Genomic DNA, 26,556 nt, shown 5'->3' with positions numbered 1-26,556 from the left:
ATGTTTCAGGTCAGAGACCCTTCTTCACCCTGTTTAGCACCCTCAGAATCTTGTACGTTTCAAAAAGATCACCCCTCATTCTTCTAAACACGAATGAATAACCTGTTTAGCCATTCTTGATAAGTCAACCCCTTCATCTCAGGAATCAACTGAGTGAATCTCTTTTGAACTCCTCCAATGCCAGTACATCCTTTCTTAAGTCTAAATCTCAAGTGTGATATCAGATTGAGAGAATCTGAAAGATAGTATAACCTGAGATACAAACTGAGATTTCAGTTTAAAACTCCCCCGGATTGTGAAACTAAAAGATACAATAGCAATTTAGTTTGTATAGACTGTGCGTTGGATCACATTCCAGCCCTCATACAGTATCAGACTGGAAGATACTGTAGCAATTCCATTAGTGCAGACTCAGCTCTACATTACAGAGCAGGGAACATATTTAAACAACCCGGAACACTTTTACACAAGACGGATCATATTTACACAACTGAGAAGATCTTTACCCAACAGGGAACCATTTTACACAATAACAGAGAACATCTTTGCACAACAGCGAATATAGTTACACAACAGAGAACATATTACACAGCAGGAAATATCTTTAAAAGAACACAGGGAACATCTTTACACTACATAGAACACAATTACATAAATCATCAGTCTTTCGCTGTCTCTTGCTGGTTTGCTCAGTACCTTTCTCTGTCTGTTCCTTTCTGAGCCCTGATAATCTCTACCCGGTTTTCTGTGTGTCTTTCTCTGTCTGTTCCCTTCTGGGTCCTGATAATATCTTCCTGGTTTTCTGTGTGTCTTTCTCTGCCTGCCTCATTGTCGGTGCTGTTACTCTGTGTCTTTGTGTCATTGTGCAGTGAGGGTGAGTCCGTCAGCACGTGTGTTGCTGAGTCCGGGATTCTTGAGAAATCCGCACACAATCCTATTTTGATAAAAACATTGGGGAAATGAACATATTTCACTAACGGGCAGCTAAAATTTAAACCAACAGTTAGCAGAGAGGCGCAGCGGAAGCGTGCTGGGCCCACAACTCAGAGGTCGATGGATCGAAGCCATTCTTTGCTATTTATGTTTGGTAGTAACACAAACAGTTCACTTTCAAAACATCAAGTGTTTCCCTATAATTACAAGATGCGCTCGATTGCGATCAGCTTTCTCCTTCTCGTGAACACATCAATCAGTAACAAATCACTTGTGCTCTCACGAACACAAGCTGCAAACACGGACCAGCCGAGTCTCTCCCACTTTGTCAACCCCTTCCTGCAGAGCCTCCTCTCCACCACCAGATGGTGATGTTGGCCACAATAAAAGCAGGACAAATGGTCACAGTGAGGAGACGCTCAGTAACAGAAAATAAAACAATAACAGGGAAAACCTTTACACAACAACAGGGGACATCTTTACACAACAGGGAGAACACAATCATACAAATGCCTTGTTTCTCCATCTCAGTTTCGTTGTCTGTCTCTCTCTCTCCGTTCCTCACTTTTGCTTCCTCACAGTCTATTAGTTTTCTGTGTGTTTTTCTCTCTGTCCCGTTGTCGATGGTGTTACTCAGCGTCCTTGTAACATTGCGTAGCCAGGCTGAGCCTCCCATCACCTGTGTTATAGAAGATAGAACATAGAACGTACAGCACAGTACAGGCCCTTCGGCCCACGATGTTGTGCCGAACCTTTAACCTACTCTCAGATCAAAACTACCTACATACCCTTCATTCTACTATCATCCATGTACCTATCCAAGAGACGCTTAAATGTCCCTAATGTATCTGCTTCTACTACCACCACTGGCAGTGCATTCCACGCACCCACCACTCTCTGTGTAAAGAACCTACCTCTGACATCTCCCCGAAACCTTCCTCTATCACCTTAAAATTATGCCCCCTGGTGATAGCCCTTTCCACCCTGGGAAAAAGTCTCTGGCTATCCACTCTATCTATGCCTCTCATCATCTTGTAACCCTCTATCAAGTCACCTCTCATCCTTCTTCGTTCCAATGGGAAAAGCCCAAGCTCCCTCAATCTTTCTTCGTCGGACATGCCCTCCAGTCCAGGCAGCATCCTGATAAATCTCCTCTGCACCCTCTCTAAAGCTTCCACATCTTTCCTATAATGAGACGACCAGAACTGAACACAATATTCCAAGTCAGGTCTAACCAAGGCTTTATAGAGCTGCAGCATAACCTCGCGGCTCTTAAACTCAATCCCCCTGTTAATGAAAGCCAACACACCATACGCCTTCTTAACAACCCTATCAATTTGGGTGGCAGCTTTGAGCGATCTATGGACATGGGCCCCAAGATCCCTCTGTTCCTCCACATTACCAAGAATCCTGTCTTTTAGCCTGTATTCTGCATTCAAATTCGACCTTCCAAAATGAATCACTTCACACTTTTCTAGGTTGAACTCCATCTGCCACTTCTCAGCCCAGCTCTGCATCGTGTCAATGTCCCGTTGCAACCTACAACAGCCTTCCACACTATCCACAACTCCAGCAACCTTCGTGTTATCGGCAAAATTGCTAACCCAGACTTCCACTTCCTCATCCAAGTCATTTATAAAAATCACAAAGAGCAGAGGTCCCAGAACAGATCCCTGCGGAACACCACTGGTCACCGAGCTCCAGGCTGAATACTTTCCATCTACTACCACCCTCTGTCTTCTATGGGCCAGCCAATTCTGTATCCAGACAGCCAACTTTCCCTGTATCCCATGCCTCCTTACTTTCTGAACGAGCCTACCATGGGGAACCTTATTAAACGCCTTGCTGAAATCCATATACACCACATCCACTGCTCTTCCTTCATCAATGTGTTTTGTCACATCTTCAAAGAATTCAGTAAGGCTTGTGAGGCATGACCTGCCCCTCACAAAGCCATGCTGACTGTCTCTAATCAAACTATGCTTTTCCAACTAATCATAAATCCTGTCTCTCAGAATCCTCTCCAATAATTTGCCCACTACCGACATAAGACTGACTGGTCTGTAATTCCCAGGGTTATCCCTATTCCCTTTCTTGAACAAGGGAATAACATTTGCCACCCTCCAATCATCTGGTACTACTCCAGTGGACAGTGAGGACGCAAAGATCATCGCCAAAGGCGCGGCAATCTCTTCCCTTGCTTCCCTTAATATCCTTGGGTATATCCCGTCTGGCCCCAGGGACTTATCTGCCCTCATGTCTTTCAAAATTTCCAGCACATCCTCCCTCTTAACATCAACCTGTTCGAGCATATCAGCCTGTTTCACGCTGTCATCACAAACGACCAGGTCCCTCTCACTAGTGAATACTGAAGCAAAGTATTCATTTAGGACCTCCCCTACCTCCTCCGACTCCAGGCACAAGTTCCCTCCACTATCCCTGATCGGCCCTACCCTCACTCTGGCCATCCTCTTGTTCCTCACATAATTGTCGAACGCATTGGGATTTTCCTTAATCCTACCCGCCAATACTTTTTCATGTCCCCTTCTAGCTCTCCTAAGTCCATTCTTCAGTTCCTTCCTGGCTACCTTGTAACCCTCTAGAGCCCTGTCTGATCCTTGCTTCCTCAACCTTAAGTAAGCTTCCTTCTTCCTCTTGACTAGCTGTTCCACATTTCTTGTCATCCAAGGTTCCTTCACCCTGCCATCCCTTCCTTGCCTCATCAGGACAAACCTATCCAGCAGTCGCAGCAAGTGCTCCCTGAACAAACTCCACATTTCTGTCATGCATTTCCCTGAGAACATCTGTTCCCAATTTATGCACCCCAATTCCTGACTAATAGCATTGTAATTCCCCCTCCCCCAATTAAATATTTTCCCATCCCGTCTGCTCCTGTCCCTCTCCATGACGATAGTAATGGTCAGGGAGTTGTGATCACTATCACCGAAATGTTCTCCCGCCAAGAGATCTGCCACCTGGCCTCGTTCGTTGCCAAGCACCAAATCCAACATAGCCTCCCCTCTCGTCGGCTTATCTACATATTGAGTCAGGAAACCTTCCTGGACACACCTGACAAAAACTGCTCCATCCAAACTATTTGCACTAAGGAGGTTCCAATCAATATTAGGGACGTTGAAGTCACCCATGACAACAACCCTGTTACTTCTGCACCTTTCCAAAATCTGCCTCCCAATCTGTTCCTCCGTGTCTCTGTTGCTATTGGGGGGTCTATAGAAAACTCCCAATAAAGTGACTGCTCCTTTCCTGTTTCTGATTTCCACCCATAATGACTCAGTGGACAAACCCTCCTCGATGACCTCCCTTTCTGCAGCTGTGATACGATCCCTGATTAACAATGTCACTCCCCCACCTCTTTTACCTCCCTCCCTATTCCTTTTGAAACATCTAAACCCCGGAACATCCAACATCCATTCCTGCCCTTGTGATCTCCAAGTGTCCGTAATGGCCACAACATCGTAGCTCGAAGTACTGATCCATGCTCTACGTTAATCACCCTTATTCCTGACACTTCTTGCATTAAAATAGACACACTTCAACCCATCATACTGGCTGAAACTTTGCCCTGTCAACTGTCTAACCTTCCTCACAGACTCTCTGCACTCAGTATCTGCCTGATCAACAGCTACCCCATCCACTTATCCATAGCTCCGGTTCCCATCCCCCTGCCAAACTAGTTAAAACCCTCCCGAAGAGCTCTAGCAAACCTCCCGCCCAGGATATTGCTGCCCCTCCAGTTCAGATGCAACCCGTTCTTCTTGTACAGGTCCCACCTTCCCCAGAAGGTATCCCAATGATCCACATAACTGAAGCCCTCCCTCCTACACCAGCTCTGTAGCCACGTGTTCAGCTGCACTCGCTCTCTGTTTCTATCCTCACTAGCACGTGGCACCGGTATCAATCCTGAGATTACTACTCTGCTCGTCCTGCCTTTTACCTTCCAACCGAACTCCTATATTTGCTTTTCAGGTCCTCATCCCTTCTCTGAGCTATGTCATTGGTACCGATATGTACCACGACTTCTGGCTGCTCCCCCTCCCCCTTAAGAATCCTGTAGACTCGATCCGAGATATCCCTAACCCTGGCACCCGGGAGGCAACATACCATCCGGGAGTCTCGTTCGCGACCACAGAATCTCCTGTCTGTTCCTCTAACCATTGAATCTCCTATCACTATCGCTCTCCTATTCTCCACCCTTCCCTTCTGAGCCACAGAGCCAGGCTCAGTGCCAGAGACCTGGCCGCTGTGGCTTTCCCCTGGTAGGTCCCCCCCCCGCCAACCACAGGGGATCCCTGCACTGTGCGCCTATTCCCTTTCCCTCCCCTGACGGTCACCCAGCTACCTTGATCCTGTGACTTAGGTGTCAGTACTTCCCTATAACTGCTCTCTATCATCCCCTCTGCCTCCCGCATGATCCGAAGTTCATCCAGCTCCAGCTCCAGTTCCCTAACGCGGTCTGTGAGGAGCTGGAGTTGGGTGCACTTCTCACAGGTGAAGTCAGCAGGGACACAAGTGGTGACCCTTACCTCCCACATCCTGCAAGAGGAGCATGCAACTGCCCTAGCTTCCATCCCCTCTGCTCGAAATTGACAACAGAGAATAAAAAAATATAAAGGAAAACCTTACCTTACTAAACCCTCCATACAAGAGTCCTTTTTTTTGGTTGGAGGAGGAGGATGGGTGGGAGACACTACACATGTAGTGTTTCGGGTTTAGCCACTGCCCGAATATATAAGTTCACTTACCCAGCAGTCCCCGTGTCCGCGTCCGCCGAATTGCCAGGTAAGTACTTTATAGTGAAACGTACCTTCCCGGCTGCCCCCTGGCTCGCACTATCACCGCTACTGCTGATCAAAGGTGTTGCTGTAATAAAAACAGAAAATGCTGGAAATGTTCAGTACGTCTGGCAGCATCTGTGCAGAGAAAAACAGTTAACAGTTCAGGTCAGTTTCCTTAGCTCACATTAACTTTGTTTCTCTCTCCACAGATGCTGCCAGACCTGCTGACTATTTCAAGCATTTTCTGTTTATGTTTCAGATTTCCAGCATCTGCAGTATTTTGCTTTTGTACGTGTGTTGCTATGTCTGGGACTGTTTGAGTGCAATGCTATTGCTTTATAAACAGCGTTGAAACAAACATTTATCTAGTTAACACACAGCACTAATACACAGCTGGATATAAACAGCAGCCTGCAGCAGAGGGTGCAGTGGAAGTTTATTAACACAAATAATTCACCAACACAATATTTACTGCTATCCACAATCACACCACGCTTCATCTTAACATGTTTTATTCTTCATTGACATCAACTTCTTGCTTCCAATAAGCACTTCAATTTGGAACACAGCTTCCAAATCACCTTCATTCACAAACCCGAACACAAGCTGCAAATGCTGCAAACACACACCAGCCCAGACTTTCACCTTTCTGTCAACCCATTCCTGCATCACTGCCTCTCCACCAACAGTTGTCGCTAGAATCATACAAACATAGAATGGCTAAAGCACAGAAGGAGGCCATTCGGCCTGACGAACCCATGTTGGCTCTCTGCTAAAGCAACTCACCTCGTCTCACTCCCCAGTCATTTCAATTTCGGTGGTGGGAAAACTTCTCGAAAGAATAATTCGGGACAAAATTAACAGTCCCATGGACAAATGTGGTTAATTCTGGAAAGACAGCATGGATTTCTTCAGGGAAAATCATGTTTAACTGCCTTGCTGGAGTTTTTTGATGAGGTAACAGAGAGGGCTGATGAGGGCAATGCTGTTGATGTGGTGTACATGGACTTTCAAAAGGTCTGGCAGCATCTGAATGGTCACTGACCTGAAACATTAACTCTGTTTCTCTCTCCACAGATGCTGCCAGACCTGCTGAGTATTTCCAGCACTTTTTGTTTATATTTCAGATTTCTAGCATCTGCAGTATTTTGCTTTTATTGACTTTCAAAAGGAGTTTGATACAATGCAACACAACAGACTTGTGAGCAAAGTTATAACTCATGGAATAAAAGGGACAGTAGTAACATGGATATGGAATTGGCTGATTGACAGGAAACAAAGAGTAGTGATCAATGGATGTTCTTCGGGCGAGAGGAATGTTTGTTGTGGAGTTCCCCAGGAGTCAGTGTTGGGACCCTTGCCTTTCCTGATATATATTAATGACCTAGACCTTGGTGTACAGGGCAGAATTTCAAAGCTTATGGATGACACGAAAATTGGAAGCATTGTGAACTGTAAGGATGATAGTGTAGAACTTCAAAAGGGCATAGACAAGTTGGTGGAATGGGAGGACAGATGACAGGTGAAGTTCAATGCAGAGAAATGTGAATTGATTCATCTTGGTAGGAAGAACATGGAGTGACAATATAGAATAAAGGGTACAATTCTAAAGGGGGTGCAGGAGCAGTGGGACTGGGGTTATATGTCATTGGTTGAGAGAGTGGTTAATAAAGCATACAGTATCCTCGGCTTTAGTGATAGAGGCATAGAGTACAAGAACAAGGAGGTCATGTTGAACTTGTATAAGACACTAGCCTTAGCTGAAGTACTGCGTCCAGTTCTGGGTGCCACACTTTCGGAAAGATGTGAAGGCATTGCAGAGATTATGGAAAAGATTCATGGGAATGGTTCCAGGGATGAGGAACTTCAGTTATGAAGATAGATTGGAGAAGTTAGGACTGTTTTCCTTGGAGAAAAGAAGGCTAAGAGGAGATTTCATAGTGGTATTCAAAATGATGAGGGGTGTGGACAGGTTGGATAGGGAGAAACTGTTCCCACTTGTGAAAGGATCGAGAATGAGAGGGCACAGATTTAAAGTCATTGGTAAAAGAAGCAAATGCGACATGAGGAAAAACTTTTTCACACAGCGAGTGGTTAAAGTATGAACTGCCTGAAAATGTGATGGAGGCAGGTTCAATTGAAGCATTCAAAGGGGAATTAGACTGTTATCTGAAAAGGAAGAATGTGCAGGATTATGGGGAGAAGACGGGGAAGTGACATGAGGTGAATTGCTCATTTGGAGAGTCAGTGCAGACACGATGGGCCAAATGGCCTCTTTCTGGGCAGTAACAATTCTGTGATTCTGTGATTCCAATATTCAAGTCATTTCTATATATGGTGGTCCTGACACTGACCCTTGTGGACATCACTGTTCACCATCTTCCATTCTGAAAAACAACCAAATACCACAACTCGCTTTTCTTGATATTTCATCCATTTTTTAACCCAAGCAGATACTGACCCTCCTATTCCTGGAACCTCAGTTTTGTGACCCAGCCTTTTCTGTGGTAGTCTGTCAAACGCTTTCTTAAAATCCATATAGACAACATCCATTGCTTTCCCTTCATCAACCTTTTCTGTTACTTCATCAAAAAATCAGTTATATTAGTGAAGAAGTGGAAAGGTGCTGAACCTCTCAGATTTCGGTCTACCCAAACCAAGTTCAAGGCCTGAATAATGAACCGATTGCCTCATTAGTTCTGTGAATAATACAATAATTTAAGAGACAAAGTTTTGAAACATTCCTGCCCATAAATCTTGATAACAGAGAGTGTGTGGATCTCCTGACTCAGAATGTTTAATGGATACAGTCCTCAGATCCGACAAGGATCCCCTGAACATCCACAGTAAAGACAGTGTGGATGAGGAAATGGAAGAGCCGGGAGCTGAAACTCAGGGACGGCCGAGCTCTCCTGTCATTGAGCTTGTGTGTCTGCTCTGCTCGCCGCACTTCCGGCTCTACTTTGTTTCCAATGAAAAGATGAAAAGGGCCGTTCGGTTTTCCTCTCACTGAGAGCGTGTTTCACTCGGGTTAATATAACCCGGGACTTTTGCTGCTGAAATGAATTCTGCAAGGCCCCAGCAAACACACCGGCTCCCTCCTTTCTCCCCTCTTTCTATCGGATTGTTTTACCAGGAGGGGCTCAATAATCACAAACCCCCTGCAGGGAATGACCACAAATTGAGCATCTAAATGGGGCAAGTGGGCAGCTTTCTGGGTTCTAGGTTCCCCCTACCCCGCCCCTCCCTCCCTCCAGTCCAAGCCCCTCTTCACTTTCTTTGGGACTTTGATGAGGGTGAAATGGGGAAAGTTCCTATTGATGTTTGAATGCTGAATTGCTGCAGGGATCTGCGCACGCGCGATGCAGCCCCGCCCCCAGTGAGACGTCACAAAGTGGAGTGGAGCGCATGCGCAGCCTTTCCCCAACACAGTCTGTGAGGCCATTCACTCAATCAGGGGAAGATGCTTTAAATCAGCTGCTAATGGAGACTTCCCGGGCACGGGGGAAGGGAACCAGCAGCATCTGCTTCCAGCAGCCACTGCTTTGGGAGCGTGTCCGCAGATGTGCTCAGAGATTAGCATTGAGTGGTGGGAAGTTGAGGGGGAGTCGGGGAGTGTTTGTAACAGACACTGTGGAGCAGGAGCTGCTCCCGGAACATGGAGTGAGCCGGGAACACGGGGAAGGGAGAGTTCATTCTCGGAAAGTGTCTGTACAGGCTCAGGGAGACACAATGGGAAGAAATCACTATTGAAAATCACTGACAATTTCACCACCCAAAGGAGAGGGAATTTTCCTGCTTTAGTTCCAGTCTCTCACTGTTTGTTGGATTGTGAACAGTGGGGGAAAAATAGCCGCAAAATAACGATGTGGACAGTTAGACAAAGAGCATTTATTGCAGACACCAGGTGAGAAGTGTGAAAGGCACATTTTAAATAGTGGCTGCTTGTTTTCCGTTGAAATAGAAATGTGACTGTGTAAAGGTCACTGCTCTATCGGACAGTCCCAGTCATTGAGCAGTGCAGGGCTTGTGTTGCTTCTGAATGTCACAAACTTGTTGTAAAACCATTGCAAACACTTGGTAAACAGAAGCTGAATACTGCAGTACTGCAGTGGAGGCAGACACTGACACTGTTTGTGTTCTTGGTTTTCATTTTGTGATTGTTCATAATGATTATTATTGGGACGATTACATTGATCGCTTTTGTATCTTCTACCTCACCAGTTCTTTCATTCCTGCAGGAAAATACATGACGGAACCTGAATAGATGTGGTGATTCTTGGACACAAGGAAAAGTGCAGTGATCTCGTTCCAACACACAGTCGGTACAGGATCACTCCCAAAGCAAAGAGATACTGCCAGCTCATCAGTTCCACTGGAACAAACAAAAGAAGTAGTCAGACAGACACTGATCCCAAAGTCGAGAGACACATTTTCAATCCAACAGTCAAACAACAGCAGGAGAGACAGAAGTTGTTTCTATTTCACTCCAATTCAGTACAGCTGACAGGTTGATACATCAATCACAGTCCAAAAACAAACTCACTATCAGATCTAAATAAACTCTGTCACCATGGTCACATTTTAAATATAAAATCTGAAATAGAACAGACAAAATTTACAGAATTGAAAGGTACAGAATGAATGCAAGGAGGCTTCAGGGGGATTTGGACAGGTTAAATGAATGGGCAAGAACATGGCAGATGGAATATAATGTGAATAAGTGTGAAGTTCTCCACTTTGGTCGAATAAACAGAAAGACAGAGTATTTCTTAAATGGTGAGAGGCTGGGAAGTGTCGATGTCCAAAGGCACCTGGGTGTCCTTGTTCATGAGACACAAAAAGCTAGTCTGCAGGTGCAGCAAGCAATTAGGAAGGCAAATGGTATGTTGGCTTCATTGAAAGCGTATTTGAGTACATGAGTAAAGATGTATGAAGTCTAGATGATACCGCACCTGGAGTATTCTGTACAATTTTGGTTTCCTTATCGAAGGAAGGATAGACTTGTCACAGAGGGAGTGAAACAGAGATTCATCGGTCTCATCCCCTGGGATGGTGGGATTGTCTTATGATGAGAGACTGCAGAAACTGGGCCTAAATTCTCTAGAGTTTTGAAGAATGAGAGGTGATCTCATTGAAACAGACAAAGTTCTTCCAGGGTGTCACAGGGTAGATATGGATAGGATGTTTCCTCTGTCTAGTGAGTGTAGAACAAGGGGACACAGTCTCAGATTAAGGGCAGACTGAGATGAGCAGGAATTTCTTCACTCAGAGGGTGAGAAATCTGTGGAATTCTTTATCCCAGAGGGCTGTGGAGGCTCAATCATTGAACATATTCAAGACAGAATTCGATAGATTTCTCAATACTAACAAGATCAAGGGATATGGAGATGGCAGGGAAAATGGCGTAGAGGTAGATGATCAGTCACGATCTGTTTGAATGTTGGAGCAGGCTCGATGGGCTGAATGGCCTAATGCCCCTATTTCCTATGATCCTATGAATCCCAATAATGTACATCAGAACGTTAGACCAAGTTATGCATTACATACCAGTTCAAAAATCCCACAGAGATTAAGACTGAAAGATACAGTATCAAGCCATGACTACAAAATGAAGGACTTGGAGCTTGCAGACCAGCCCATGTATAAGATTGAAAGTTATATTTTCATTCACAATCATTTTCACAGAGCTTAATATTGAATACCAATCCACAACTTTCACAGGATTACCAAATAAAACCTACAATTGTAAAATACAGTTAATCCATATTTTAAATTAAACACAAGACAAACAAATATTGATACATTAAGAGAGCGGGAAACAGTGAGAGCAGAGTGGAGCATAAAGAGCCCAGGAGAGAGAGGGAGCAAGAGTTCACTCGGAGAGCAGGGAACAGCGAGAGCAGGCGTCAAAAAAGGCAAAGGAATACACAATTAATGGGAGAACACTGAACGGTGTAGAGGAAGTGAGGGACGTTGGAGTGAATGTCCACAGATCCCTGAAGTAGCAGTGCAGGTCAATAAGCTGGTTCAGCAGGTAAATGGAATCCTTTCCTTTATTAACTGAGGTATAGAGTATTAGGGTGACCTGGTATCCATGGCAATAAGTCACTGACAGCTAACATTCAGGTGCAGCAAGCAATTAGGAAGGCTAATAGTATGTTAGCCTTTATCACAAGAGGATTTGAGTACAGGAGTAGTGAATTCTTGCTTCAATTGTATAGAACCTTGGTGAGACTGCACTTGGAGTACTGTGTGCAGTTTTGGTCCCCTTGCCTTAGGAAGGATATTATTGCCATAGATAGAGTGCAAAGAAGGTTCATCAGACTTGTTCCTGGGATGGTGGGACTGTCCTATGAAGAGAGATTGGGGAAACTGGGGCTGTATTCTCTGGAGTTTGAAGAATGAGAGGTGATCTCATTGAAACCTACAAAATATTTAAAGGACAGTCAGGGTAGATGCAGCTAAGATGTTTCCCCATGGTTGGGGAGTCGAGAACCAGGGGACGCAATTTCAAAATAAGGGGCATGCCACTTCGGACAGTTTTGAGGAGAAATGTTGTTACTCAGAGGGTTGTGAATCTTTGGAATTCTGTACCCCAGAGGGCTGTGGAAGCTCAGTCATTGAGTATGTTTAAAGCAGAGATTGACAGATTTCTAAATACAAGTGACATAAAGGAATATGAGGAAAGTGTGGGGAAAAGGGCATTGAAGTGGATGATCAGCCATGATCATATTGAATGGTGGGGCAGGCTCGATGTGCTGAATGGCCGACTCCTGCTCCTATGTTCCTATCTTCCTAACTCCACATTATCGATGAGACACAGCCTCAGGCCGACTTGTCGGGTGTTGCAAACAGATAACACTGCTTCTGATCTTCACCAGAACAGAGAGTGAGATGTAAAATTGATCATCAAACAGACTGTGAGAGAATACAACAGAATAAAACACATGGAGAGACACTGTGGAATAACAAATAGATTAGATTGGAATGTTGAATTATGATTGGAATGGATAAAACAGCAGATTAAATTGGGACAGAAAAGAGAATCTGATGGGAAGAAGGAAGAAAAGAAAGGATGGATCTGTTCACTTTTTTCAGTTTTTTCACTGGTCCATAAAAGCTGGATTAAAAAAAGATGCAAAAAACAGAGAATTTCACCAAAAAGGGAGATTGAATGCTGCCGAAACCTTGGATCGAAGGATGCCCCAACAGATCACCTGTTTAACTGTCTCCTCACTGGGGGATTTCAATCAATGAGCAATATTATTCTCTCCTTTTCTTTTGTTAAATGAAACCACTACTGTCACTTGGAGTTAATATCCCTGTGTTCCAACTCCTGAATAATGAAATTGTGAGTTTCGTGATATTTTCTGGACACATTTCCTGCTGAAAGAACTAAGAGCTCTTTTCTAATTTACACAATACTATATACACACTCATCAAGCCTCCGAAACTAGCATCCTTGGTGCTGCTCTCTCCTCCCAAACCTCATCTCATGTGACTGTTACATCATCACTCTGATTGTGGGCGGGGTTAATCCCACTGTTTTCAGCATTAACCCTTTACATCCTCATACTGCACTGTCTGTCCAAAAAAATAGGTGGAGGGAACTTGAATTATCAAAACAGCAACAGCTGCCAGTTGAAAATCAACTCAACCCATCAGAGAGAGACTGTCAGAGAACTTCCTGCATCCAGTCCTGACCCTGTCACATGAAGCAGCTGCTCACCCAGACCCCACTCTCATCAACACTGAACATTTTTACTGAGACCCTTCAAATACTGTTTATAAAAGGCCGCAAAGATCAAAGTTCACACAGTTGTATTAAATACAACAAAGTTTAATATCTTCTCACCGTTTCTCGGTAACCACATGAGACTTAGGTTTTCTTATTTGGTTCCTTTGATTTTTCTTGTTCCTGACTGACAAATATTCCAAACCTCAGATAAACCCTCCCACTTGCCTCATGTCCCAGTCTCGGTTAAAAGCAACACATAATGACACAAACACTCTCCTTCAGTGAGATTAATATCAAGCTGTTTTCCAGGTTGAATGGAACTGTGAACAAATTGATGTCAAAGAAGTTAACTTTGATGTATTAGCACTGAAATTCTGTGCAAGGAGAAACAGCCATTCCAAACTCATATCCTTCACAAAGGCTGTTTTTTTATGTGATTGAAATTCATCAAGTATTTTGAATTAAAGTTCACAAGACACAGATGTCAGTGTTGATAATGAAACTTTTCAAGCATGTTGCAACTGTGAAATAAGGCTCTGCTGGGAGTTGAACTCAGGATTTCCTGTTTAGTAGACAGGTGCTTTAACCAACTAAGCTACAGAGCCAGATCCCGAATGTGCATGCAATTGAAATCAGAGGAAGGCCTTGTAGATAGTGGGCAGGCTTTGGCGAGTCAAGAGCTGAGTTCGTCACGGCAGTGTTCCCAGCCTCTGACTCGCTCTTGCAGTTGTTGCTGTAGTTGTAATTGTAATAGGCAACCGTCTGTCTCGGAAGACGATGGGCTACACCCGGGGTGTACGTCACTTCTGTGTGAAACATCGTTTGTTGTGGCTGTAGAGGATGACTCGTGAGTGACGATCCCTTCCGCAGCTGGTACAGATGAATATCATTGGCCCGAGGTCGACTGATAATTTTTCCTTCCTCTGAGCTCTCTTTCCCACCATCTGGTCATTTCTTTTGTCCTCTGCTTTTCCCATGGTCTTCCTGAATGCCTTTCTCCAGGAATTCCAGTCAGCAGGAAGGACTTCCCATGCATTGACTCCAATCCCAGTCAGCTTGAGATCTCGCTTTGCAGATGTCCTTGTATCACAGACGTGGGTGACCTGTTGGTCTCGTGCTGATAGCAAGCTCACCATAGAGCGTGTCTTTGGCAAAGCGACCGTCATCCATTCAGCACACATGACTCAGTCAACAGAGTCACCGCTGACTCAAGAGGGCAAACATGCTGCGGGTCCCTGCACGCTGGTGTACTTCTGCATTCGGCACTCTGTCCTGCCAGGAGATGCCCAATATCCATCTGAGACAGTGGAGGTGGAAGCTGTTCAGCTGCTTTTCTTGGCTTGCATAAGTTGTTGATGCTTCTCTACTATAAAGGAGGGTGCTGAGAACACAAGCCTGTTACACGCGGAGTTTTGTATTTTCGATCAGTTTGCTGTCGGTTCACACTCGTCTTCTCAACTTTGACATGACAGCTGCAGCATTGACAATCCTGGTGCTGATTTCAGTATCAAGGGACAGATTGCTGGTGATTGTTGATCCAAGGTATGTGAAGCTGTTGACAACCTCCAAAGTGAGCCTGTCGATGTTTGATGGAAGGTGGAGTCTCTAGTCCTGGCCCATTACTTTGATCTTCCTGATGCTGATCGTCAGTCCAAACTCCTTGCAGGCCAGGGAGAACCGATATACAAGCTGCTGTTAATGAACTTCATTATGGGATGTCAGCACAGCGTCATCAGCAAAGAGCAACTCACAGACCAAGAACTGACTCATTTTGGTCTTGGTGCGCAGTCTTGCCAAGATGAACAGCTTGTCATCAGCTGTGGTATGCAGGTGGACACCCCCATCTGAGTCACTGAAAGTTTAAAATAGCAGCATGGAGAAGAATATGCCAATTGTAAAGGATGTGAGCTGTGAGGAGATTACAAGGAGGCTTCCAGGGGACTTGGACAGGATAAGTGAATGAAATGACAGATGGAATATAATGTGAATAAGTGTGAAGTTATCCACTTTGGCAGAATAAACAGAAAGACAGAATATTTCTTAAATGGTGAGAGGTTGGGAAGTGTTGATGTCCAAAGGGACCTGGGTGTCCTTGTTCATGAGACACTAAAAGCTCGCATGCAGGTGCAGCAATCAATTAGGAAGGCAAATGGTATGTTGGCCTTAACACGAGGGGTCATGAGTACAGGAATAAAGATGTCTTGCTGCAATTGTATAGAGCCTTGGTGAGATTGTGCTGGAGTATTGTGTACAGTTTTGGTTTCCTTATCTAAGGAAGGATAGACTTGCCACAGAGGGAGTGCAACGGAGGGTCACCAGACTAATCCCTGGGATGGTGGGATTGTCTTATGAGGAAACTGGGCTTGTATTCCTTAAAGTTTCATTTAAAAGGCCATTTAAAACTGAGATAGGGTGGAATTTCTTCACTCAGAGGGTGGTGAATCTTTGGAATTCTCTACCTCAGGGGTTTGTGAAAGTTCAATCATTGAGCATGTTCAGGACAGAAATTGATAGAAATCTTGATACTCATGACATCAAGGGATATGGGGAGAGCGCGGGAAAGTGGTGTTGAGGTAGATGATCAGCAAGGATGTAATTGAATGACAGATCAGGCTCGACAGGTGAAACTGCCTCCTGCTACGTTCTGAAGAGAGTTTGCACCAAGACACAGCCCTGTTTTCCCCCACTGCTGATCGTGAAAGTGTCTGATGTTGCTCCATTGTAACTGACGGAACTGTGCATGTTCTCGTGGAAAGAAGAGATGACGCCCAAGAGTTCAGGAGGGCAGCCTAGTTTCCACAGCAGTTTGAAGACTCTGTCTCTGCTAACAAGATCGAAGGCCTTGGTGATGTCTATATAGACAATGGAGAGTGGTCTGTACTGTTCACAGTACTTCTCCTGTAACTGCCGGAGTGAGAAAATCATGTCGACTGTCGATCTACCAGCTCTGAAGCTGCACTGAGACTCAGGATAGATGTGTGATGTCAGGGTCTGCAATCTGGTCAGAGCAATGCGAGCAAAGACCTTCCCCACAATACCTAGCAAGCAGATGCCTCGGTAATTGCTGCAGTCACTGCGATTCCCCCTTATTGTTGTACAAGGTGACAATGTTTGCATCACGCATGTTTAGAGGCGCAGATCTCCCCTTCCAACAGAGACACCGAAGTTCATGGAGATGCTGCAGCAGAGCTGCTTTTCCACTTTTGATGATTCCAGGTGGAGTACCATCATTTCCCAGGGCTTTACCACTGGCAAGACGGTCAATGGCCTTGTTGAGCTCTACTATGGTGGGGTCACTGTCCAACTCCTCCATGACAGGGAAGTCTGGAATGGTGCTGAGAGCTACTTCAATGACAATGTTCTCCGTTATGTAGAGTTCAAGGTAATGCTCCACTCACCTTTCCATCTGCTTGTTAGGTTCAGTGATGATCGTCCCTGTCTTTGTCTTCAAAGGTGCTGATTTAGTTACTGCTGGGCCCGTTTGTTTCATAATTTTTTTTTTATTCATTCATGTGATGTGGTCATCACTGGCTAAGCCAGCATTTATTGCCCATCCCTCATTTCCCTTGAGAATGTGATGGTGAGCTGCCTTCTTGAACCGCTGCAGTCTGTGTGAGGTAGGTACACCCACAGTGCTGTTAGGAAGGGAGTTCCATGATTTTGACCCAGCAACAGTGAAGGAAAGGCGATATAGTTCCAAGTCACGATAGTGTGTAGCTTGGAGGGGAACTTGCAGGTGGTGGTGTTCCCATGAATTTGCTGCCCTTGTCCTTATAGTTGGTAGAGGTTGCGGGTATGGAAGGTGCTGTCTAAGGAACCTTGGTGTGTTGAATTCCTTCATATGTCCCTCTAGCATCCCCCAGATTCAGCGGCAGTTTGTATGCTGTTGCAGAGTTTTAACCAGTATTGATTGGTGCAGTGCCGAGCAGTCTGCAGAGACTTGTTTCTGGCAGCTCTGAGAGCATCTAGAGTTTGTTTGCTGGGGACTTGTTTGTAGTTCATGAGGGCTCTCTTCTTAGTTGCAGTAACTGACTCCATTTCAGTCCAATAAGCCTCAAACCAGTCAGCATTCCTCCCATCTCTTTTCCCATACACAGTGAGTGCAGAGTTATAGATGGTGGCGTGCAGATGATTGCACTTTGACACTGCACTGAGGCCTTGGGTGTTTACTGAAAGTGCCTGATCGAGGATGTTGAGGAACTCCTGGGTCCTTTCTGGGTCAGTGGTTCGGCGAGTGTTGATCCGAGAACGACCTTTCTTCTTGGATGGATGAAGCTTCCTTGGCTGAAGCCTGACCTTGTTACACACCAGGGAGTAGTCAGTGTCACAGTCAGCGCTGTGATAGCTGCGTGTGATGAGGACACTGCTGAGGGTGGTACGTCTGGTGATGATAAGGTCTAGCTGGTGCCAGTGGCGTGATCTTGGACGTCTCCAGGACATCTTGTGGCACAGCTTGACCTGGAAGTAGCTGTTCGCCACACAGAGTCCATGGTGAAAGCATAGCTCCAGAAACCTCTGTCCATTTTTGTTCATCTTGCTAATCCCCTGGTGCCCTATGCTCATTGGCCAAGCTGCAGTCAGTACCCAAGCTTGCGTTGAAATCCCCGAGAAGATACAGTCCCTCGGTGCTGGGAATTCTACTGATGGCAGCGTCAAGTGTCTCACAGAATTGATCCTTGACATCTGGGGTGGAGGTGAGTGTCGGGACATCGATGCACATGAGATTAACTGGGCCCGCGCTTGTTGACAAGTGAAGGGTAAGAAGTCTCTCTGAGCCTACTGTGGGTGGTTCACTCATTGCAAGTAGCGTGTTTTTTACTGTGAAACCCACTCCATGCTCACGAGTTGCCTCTTGGGCTTTCCCCTGCCTGAAGAAGGTGTAGTGTTTCTCTTTGAGGGATCCACTTTGAATGAGTCTAGTTTCTTGCAGCACAGCAATGTCCACATTGAGCCTTGTGAGTTCCTTGTCAATCACAGCTGTCTTGTGTGTGTCATCAACCTGCAGAAGGTTGTCATTCAGGCCAGGACACATGGTCCTTATATTCCAGCTTGTGATGCGAAGCACTGGTGTCTTCTTTGTTGAGTTTGTCTTGCCTGGTGCATAGATTATCAATCCGCCAGTTGAGAGATATCTCTCTGAGCTGCAAGCACCCATTGAAGCAAGTAGGTCGTGGCAGGACAGCACCTAACTGACTGGGGGCTGCACAGCTTGGAGTAGGTGGTAGTTCTCCAATGAGACGCGATGATCTCTCCCACTGTCAAAAGTAACCCCTGGTGCTCATACTCTACACCAATTGAGTGAGAGCTTATAATCGGTAACTGTTTCTTCCCATGTTTTGCTAATGTTTAACCACGAAGCTGGAGTGTCCTCTCCAGGGCACAGGCCTGGGCAAATAGTATGGAGACACTGAGCATCAGGACCCCCTCTCAGCATTGCTAGTATTGTCCAAAGGAAAGGAAAAAAACAGTACTGTTTGGTACCAGCTCTGCTGTAGGAGTTGCTGGAAAACTACCTGATAAGTAACAGGTAACCGCCTACGGGACTCCACTCCGGATTTACTGTCCAGGTTTACTCCCTAAGCCTTCTTCTCTCTCAAGACACCCACAGGGAAGTGAGACTTTTTGCCCATAGATGGGGCTCTGTTCTTTGGCATCAGGATGGAACCACACGCCAGTGGGCCTGCATGACATGCACAAGGATATCACACACTGCCTCATCCCTGGGACATATCAGAGAGATACCCTGATGATAATACACCCCACAGGAAAATCACAAACAGCCCCCTCCCTTGGACAGCTCAGGGTCAGACACTGCACACACTGCAACAACAGTGACATTACTGTATTAGTCCCTCCATTCTGAAAAACAAGCATTCACCCTACTTAATGCTTTCCGTCTCTCAGCCAATTTTGTATCCCCGCTGCCACTGCCTCTTTAATCCCATCTGCTCCAATTTTGTTAACAAGTCTATTTTATGGTACTTTTTCAAACACAATTTTGAAGTGCAGACACACACCATCAACCTCACCACCCTGGTCAACTCTCTGTGAAACTTCATCAAAGAAATTAATTCATTAATTAATTCATACACAATCTTCTGTTAACCAATCTGCACTGGCTGTCATTTATTAGCCCATGTTCGATCAAGTGCCAGTTAATTTTCTCCTGGATAATTGTCTCTAAAAGTTTCCCCACCACTGACATTAGACGATCTGGTCTGTAGTTCCTGGGTTTATCTCTCTTTTTAAACAGGGCTGTAAAATTAGCAATCCTTGCAGACTTATCTTTCAGTTCTGGAAAGTCTATTGTGGACAATCTCTTTGGGCATGACTTTAACCAATTAAAGCAACAGGATACTTGATTAATAAGTCCAGAACTTTTATTGAGAGTAAAAAAGTACTTAATAATTGGAAGTAAAATTATCTTGAACAAACTTGGGGAATATAACTTTACAGCTCTAGCAGGTGTGTGGACTGGTCGAGCTTGGTCTCAGAGTGCCACGGTCCTCTTTGTCCAGTCTAGATCCCTCATCAGGTGGAGAACTTGGTCGATGATCTGAGCCTTTACCCCTGAGGTCTTCTCGTGTTCCTGCACACTGAAACCTTACAAAATCCCTACTTTTAACCCCTGGATGGCCATCACACCACCTTGTAAAATAATAATTGGTCTGAGCTGTTGCAACGTACATTTAATTAATGATGTCTTCCACTAACAGCCAACTGTCCTCAGAATCTCAGACATGAGTACAATGGAGTGGTTTCACACTGTCTCCCAATCTGATCTGAAACAAGTTTCCTATTCATTAAATCGAGACTCTTGAAAATGCTGGAAATACTCAGCAGGTCTGACAGCATCTGTGGAGAGAGAAACAGAGTTAACGTTTCAGATCTGTGATCTTTCATCAGAACTGGGCTGAAATTGTCTGAGGGACTGAGATTGTGGAATCAATTTCAGGGTCAAAAACATTGTACTCTGTAAGGAAAGGAAGATGGTGATTATTAAGTATCGTGCAAGAATATAGATGCTTTTACATTATTTGAATCAACATTGATTTAAACCTTGTGCTCACGAAACCTATCTTTTGATCAAAATGACATTGATAACAATGGAAAAAGCAACACATGCATTTCACGACCACAGGACTTTGCAAAGCCTTTTACAGCCAATGAAGGACTTTCCAAGTGTCGTCACTGTACAGTACAATACAATACCCGACAATAAGGATATTTCACATTCGAGTCACGCAAGTCCCAGGCAATGACCTTCTGAAACAAGAGAGAATCTAACCCTCTCCCCTTGACATTCAACAGCATTACGATTGCTGAATCCCCCACGATCAACATCCTGGGGGTTACCATTGACCAGAAACCGAATTGCAGTAGCCATATAAATATCATGGCTACAAGAGCAGGTCAGACACTAGGAATCCTGCGGCAAGTAACTCACCTCCTGACTCCCCAAAGCCTGTCCCCTATCTCCAAGGCACAAGTCAGGAGTGTGATGCAATACTCTCCATTGCCTGGATAGGTGCAGCTCCAACAACACTGAAGAAGCTCAACGTCATCCAGGACAAAGCAGCCCACTTGATTGGCGCCTCATTCACTATATTCACTCTCTCTATCACCAACACACAGCGTGCACCATCCACAAGATGCACTGCAGCAACGCAGCAAGCCTCCTTAGACAGCACCTTCCAAACCCGTGACTTCTATCACCTAGAATGACAAGGGCAGCAGATGCATGGGAACACCACCACCTGCAATTTCCCCTCTTTGCCACACACCATCCTGGAATTGAAACTATATCACCGTTCCTTCACTGTGGCTGGGTCAAAATCCTGGAACTCCCTTCCTAACAGCACCACATCGACTGCAGTGGTTCAAGAAGGCAGCTCACCACTACCTTCTCGAGGGAATTAGGGATGGGCAATAAATGCAATAAATAAAAATAAAATCAATAAAGAAGACAATAATCCCCAAAAGTAGAAAATACATATGAAAATGAAAATATAATAAAACACAGTCAGCATGGATTTCACAAAGAAAGTCTTGATTAACCTTATCTTTGAAGAATCAACAGCAAGAGTAATATAGCAGATGTAGAAGAGTTTAAGTTAATAAAGCCTCATCCTTTTAAGTGCTTGAACCAACAAATTGTGGGTTAACAAACAAGAACACTAACTGACAGAGCTGGGTGTTGTGCTTTCTCGATTCCCCTAAAGCAGGGTGTCAATGAGTTAAATCTTCAGGTTGCTGCAACCAGAATTGCCATTGTCCACGATCAGTTTTACTGTTATAAATAAAGGGTGGAACATTCATTGTGAATCTATAGAAACAGTCTGGTCCTGCACACTGCAGACACATCCACGTCATCACCAACCAGCCCTTCATTAATTGATGCAGTTATTTGACTTTTCCCCATTAGAAAACAAAGAACAAAGAACAAAGATAATTACAGCACAGGAACAGGCCCTTTGGCCCTCCAAGCCTGCGCCGATCCAGATCCTCTCTCTAAACATGTCGCCTATTTTCTAAGCTTCTGTATCTCTTTTCTTCCTGCCCATTCATGTATCTGTCTAGATACATCTTAAAAGACTCCATCGTGCCCGCATCTACCACCTCCGCTGGCAATGCGTTCCAGGTGCCCACCACCCTCTGCGTAAAGAACTTTCCACGCATATCCCCCCTAAACTTTTCCCCTTTCACTTTGAACTCGTGTCCTCTAGTAATTGAAACCCCCACTCTGGGAAAAAGCTTCTTGCTATCCACCCTGTCTATACCTCTCATGATTTTGTACACCTCAATCAGGTCCCCCCTCAACCTCCGTCTTTCTAATGAAAATAATCCTAATCTACTCAACCTCTCTTCATAGCTAGCGCCCTCCATACCAGGCAACATCCTGGTGAACCTCCTCTGCACCCTTTCCAAAGCATCCACATCCTTTTGATAATGTGGCGACCAGAACTGTACGCAGTATTCCAAATGTGGCCGAACCAAAGTCCTATACAACTGTAACATGACCTGCCAACTCTTTTACTCAATGCCCCGTCCGATGAAGGAAAGCATGCCGTATGCCTTCTTGACCACTCTATTTACCTGCGTTGCCACCTTCAGGGAACAATGGACCTGAACACCCAAATCTCTCTGGACATCAATTTTCCCCAGGACTTTTCCATTTACTGTATAGTTCACTCTTGAATTGGATCTTCCAAAATGCATCACCTCGCATTTGCCCTGATTGAACTCCATCTGCCATTTCTCTGCCCAACTCTCCAATCTATCTATATTCTGCTGTATTCTCTGACAGTCCCCTTCACTATCTGCTACTCCACCAATCTTAGTGTCGTCTGCAAAATTGCTAATCAGTCCACCTATACTTTCCTCCAAATCATTAATGTATATCACAAACAACAGTGGTCCCAGCACGGATCCCTGTGGAACACCACTGGTCACACGTCTCCATTTTGAGAAACTCCCTTCTACTGCTACTCTCTGTCTCCTGTTGCCCAGCCAGTTCTTTATCCATCTAGCTAGTACACCTTGGACCCCAAGCGCCTTCACTTTCTCCATCAGCCTGCCATGGGGAACCTTATCAAACGCCTTACTGAAGTCCATGTATATGACATCGACAGCCCTTCCGTCATCAATCAACTTTGTCACTTCCTCAAAGAATTCTATTAAGTTGGTTAGACATGACCTTCCCTGCACAAAACCATGTTGCCTATCACTGATGAGCCCATTTTCTTCCAAATGGGAATAGATCCTATCCCTCAGTATCTTCTCCAGCAGCTTCCCTACCACTGACGTCAGGCTCACCGGTCTATAATTACCTGGATTATCCCTGCTACCCTTCTTAAACAAGGGGGCAACATTAGCAATTCTCCAGTCCTCCGGGACCTCACCCGTGTTTAAGGATGCTGCAAAGATATCTGTTAAGGCCCCAGCTATTTCCTCTCTCGCTTCCCTCAGTAACCTGGGATAGATCCCATCCGGACCTGGGGACTTGTCCACCTTAATGCCCTTTAGAATACCCAACACTTCCTCCCTCCTTATGCCGACTTGACCTAGAGTAATCAAACATCTGTTCCTAACCTCAACATCCGTCATGTCCCTCTCCTCGGTGAATACCGATGCAAAGTACTCGTTTAGAATCTCACCCATTTTCTCTGAGTCCAAGCATAGCATTCCTCCCTTGTCCTTTAGTGGGCCAATCCTTTCTCTAGTTACCCTCTTTCTCCTTATATATGAATAAAAGGCTTTGGGATTTTCCTTAACCCTGTTTGCTAAAGATATTTCATGACCCCTTTGAGCCCTCTTAATTCCTCGTTTCAGATTGGTCCTACATTCCCGATATTCTTTCAAAGCTTCGTCTTTCATCAGCCGCCTGGACCTTATGTATGCTTCCTTTTTCCTCTTAGCTAGTCTCACAATTTCACCTGTCATCCATGGTTCCCTAATCTTGCCATTTCTATCCCTCATTTTCACAGGAACATGTCTCTCCTGCACGCTAATCAACCCCTCTTTAAAAGCCTCCCACATATCACATGTGGATTTACCTTCAAACAGCTGCTCCAAATCTACATTTCCCAGCTCCTGCCGAATTTTGGTATAGTTGGCCTTCCCCCAATTTAGCACTCTTCCTTTAGGACCACTCTCGTCTTTGTCCATGAGTATTTTCAAGCTTACGGAATTGTGATCACTATTCCCAAAGTAGTCCCCTACTGAAACTTCAACAACCTGGCCGGGCTCATTCCCCAAACACGAGCTCCATGGAATTAATTTTGAAAGATTTTAAATTCCAAGAAGTTTTGTTAATATTCAGCCCTTGAGAAGAAATCATTCCCTGGCCACAGTGGAGAGAGCATTGAATATAAAACAGTAGACTACCAGGTAACACAGAGAAAGCTCATCAGCTAATCTAGAATTACTTAGTTTTCTTATTATTGCTCTTGCTATTCGGTTTTTCATCATTTTCAGCTCCTGACTGTGGATATTATTGTGATTAAATGTGAAAAGATGCATTGTGTCTCAGCCCCGGTATATTGGCTCTTTCTCTGTACAGTGCTGTATACACTCAGATACTGACAGTGTCTCTCCCTGCCTCAACTTTCCAGCCCTGACGATGCAGAAAGCGCTGCTCAAAGTTACACATTCTGACTGTTTGCAGTTGATTAGTGAGAGATTATTAACGTATCCTTCTGCAGTGCTGCCTCGGTTAATAACAGCAGATCGAAGTCACATTTCAGATACAGAAACAGATGCATCAATTATTCACTCTTTCCCAGAGTGAGTGAGGCCGGGACAAGCAGCAACATTCCAGCCCCACACTCTGCAATTACCCAGCACCAGCGGAAAGTAGTGAATACAGATTCAATCAGTGGGTTAATGTCCATTACAGGGATGCAAGATTCCACGGCCCAGGACAAACATCCCCATACACCGAGAACAAGCTCAGGAAAACCAGGGGGAGTTAACATCCCAATCACTGAGCATTCCAGTCACATTGAACAAGTTCCTGAACTGAGTGAACCTTTCAAAGTACAGAAGTGATGACGAGGTCAAAAAGGTCTGAACAGTTGAGGTGACTGAGCGGATTCAGCTTCTCTGTTCAGGTTGCAGCTTTCACTGGAGGCATGTGTTTAAATCCCACTTCTGACAACTTGATTTTCAGTTACTTTACAGAGTTTCTTGAAGGTTTGAGGTGGAGTAAATACTGAGGAACTGTTTCTAACTGCTGAACGGTCAATAACCGAAGGTTACAGACTTAAAGTGACTCACAAAGCCAGAAGGAACATGAGGAAAAATTCCTTTCTGCAACGTGTGGTTAGAATTTCAGTTATGTGGATAGATTGGAGAAGCTGGGGTTGTTCTCCTTGGAGAGGAGATTTGATAGAGGTGTTCACAATCATGAGGGGTCGTGACAGACCCGATAGAGAGAAACTGTTGGTCTAAGGATTGAGACTCAGGTAAAAGCTGTGGCTCAGTTGGTCACACTCACCTCGAAATCACAAGCTTCTGGGTTCAGATTTCACAGCTGACACTCCAGTACAGCACTGAGTGTGTTGAAGGTGCTGCCTTTCAGGTGTGATGTTAAACCAAGACCTGGTCTGCATGTTTGGGTGAATGTAAAAGATCCCATGCTGCAATTTCAAACAAGTGAAGAGCAATTCTCCCTGGTGTTGTGATCAATATTTGCCCCTCAATCAGATCAGTTGGTCATTATCACATTGCTGTTTGTGGGTATTAGCTGCTGCATTTCTGACATTACAACAGTGATTACACTTCAAAAGTATTTCATTGTCTCCAAAGTGCTTTGATATGTCCAGTGGTCAGGAAAGGGGCTATATAAATGCAAGTCTTTTCTTTCTTTATCACAACACATTACTGTGTAAAAAATGGTTCTTCATATCACCTCTGGTTCTTTTGCCAATCACCAGATATCTGTGTCCTCTGCTTACTGACCCTTTTACCACTGGAAACAGTTTCTCCTTATTTAAACTATTGAAAACCTCCATGATTTTGAACAAATGTGTCAAATCTTTTCTGAATTTTCTCTGCTGCAAGGAGAACAACCCCAGCTTCTCCAATCTCTCCACATAACTGAAATCCCTCACCCTGCTACCATTGTGGTAAATCTCTTTTTTATTCTTTCCTGGGATGTGGGCACTGCTGACACAATGTGATTCCTGTCAACGGAGCGGCCCGCTGACATCATCGGAGAGCGCCAAGCTGCACATAGGCACAGCTGCATCTTGCCAGGGTTAAGTGGCACATGCACAGGATGATGTCATGGCTCAGCACCAACATCATCGCATATCCGCCCATGGTCCATCTTCGCACATTCACGCTACAGCGCATCGGGTATCCAGCCTCTCACTCAGCTGAAGGAAACGGCTGAATGGGAGACTTTGAGGTTGGAGCTCTCCCCCCTCGGCCTTGACGCTTCTTCTCCTCAACTGCTCGCTCTCCACCTCGCTGCTCCCCTGGATGATTGTTCCCCACTCGCGTCACCCAGCTCTCATGCCACTCGCTCCCAGCCCCCCAACCCCCACTCCAGCCATTAGCTCTAGGCCATGCCACTTCCCT

At 45.0% G+C, this 26,556-nt stretch overlaps 1 non-coding gene across 1 annotated transcript; it reads right to left on the bottom strand.

The window, feature by feature from the left end:
* Positions 1 to 14,001: 14,001 nt before the first annotated feature.
* On the bottom strand, positions 14,002 to 14,075 carry trnas-acu (transfer RNA serine (anticodon ACU)). Its single transcript has one exon. It is a non-coding gene; the product is annotated as a tRNA-Ser (tRNA).
* Between the last annotated feature and the right edge of the window lie 12,481 nt (positions 14,076 to 26,556).

Source organism: Heterodontus francisci, unplaced genomic scaffold, assembly GCF_036365525.1.
Source record: "Heterodontus francisci isolate sHetFra1 unplaced genomic scaffold, sHetFra1.hap1 HAP1_SCAFFOLD_255, whole genome shotgun sequence".
Lineage (NCBI taxonomy): Eukaryota > Metazoa > Chordata > Chondrichthyes > Heterodontiformes > Heterodontidae > Heterodontus > Heterodontus francisci.
Note: the sequence above shows the minus strand (reverse complement) of the source record. Positions and strands in the feature narration are given on the sequence as shown.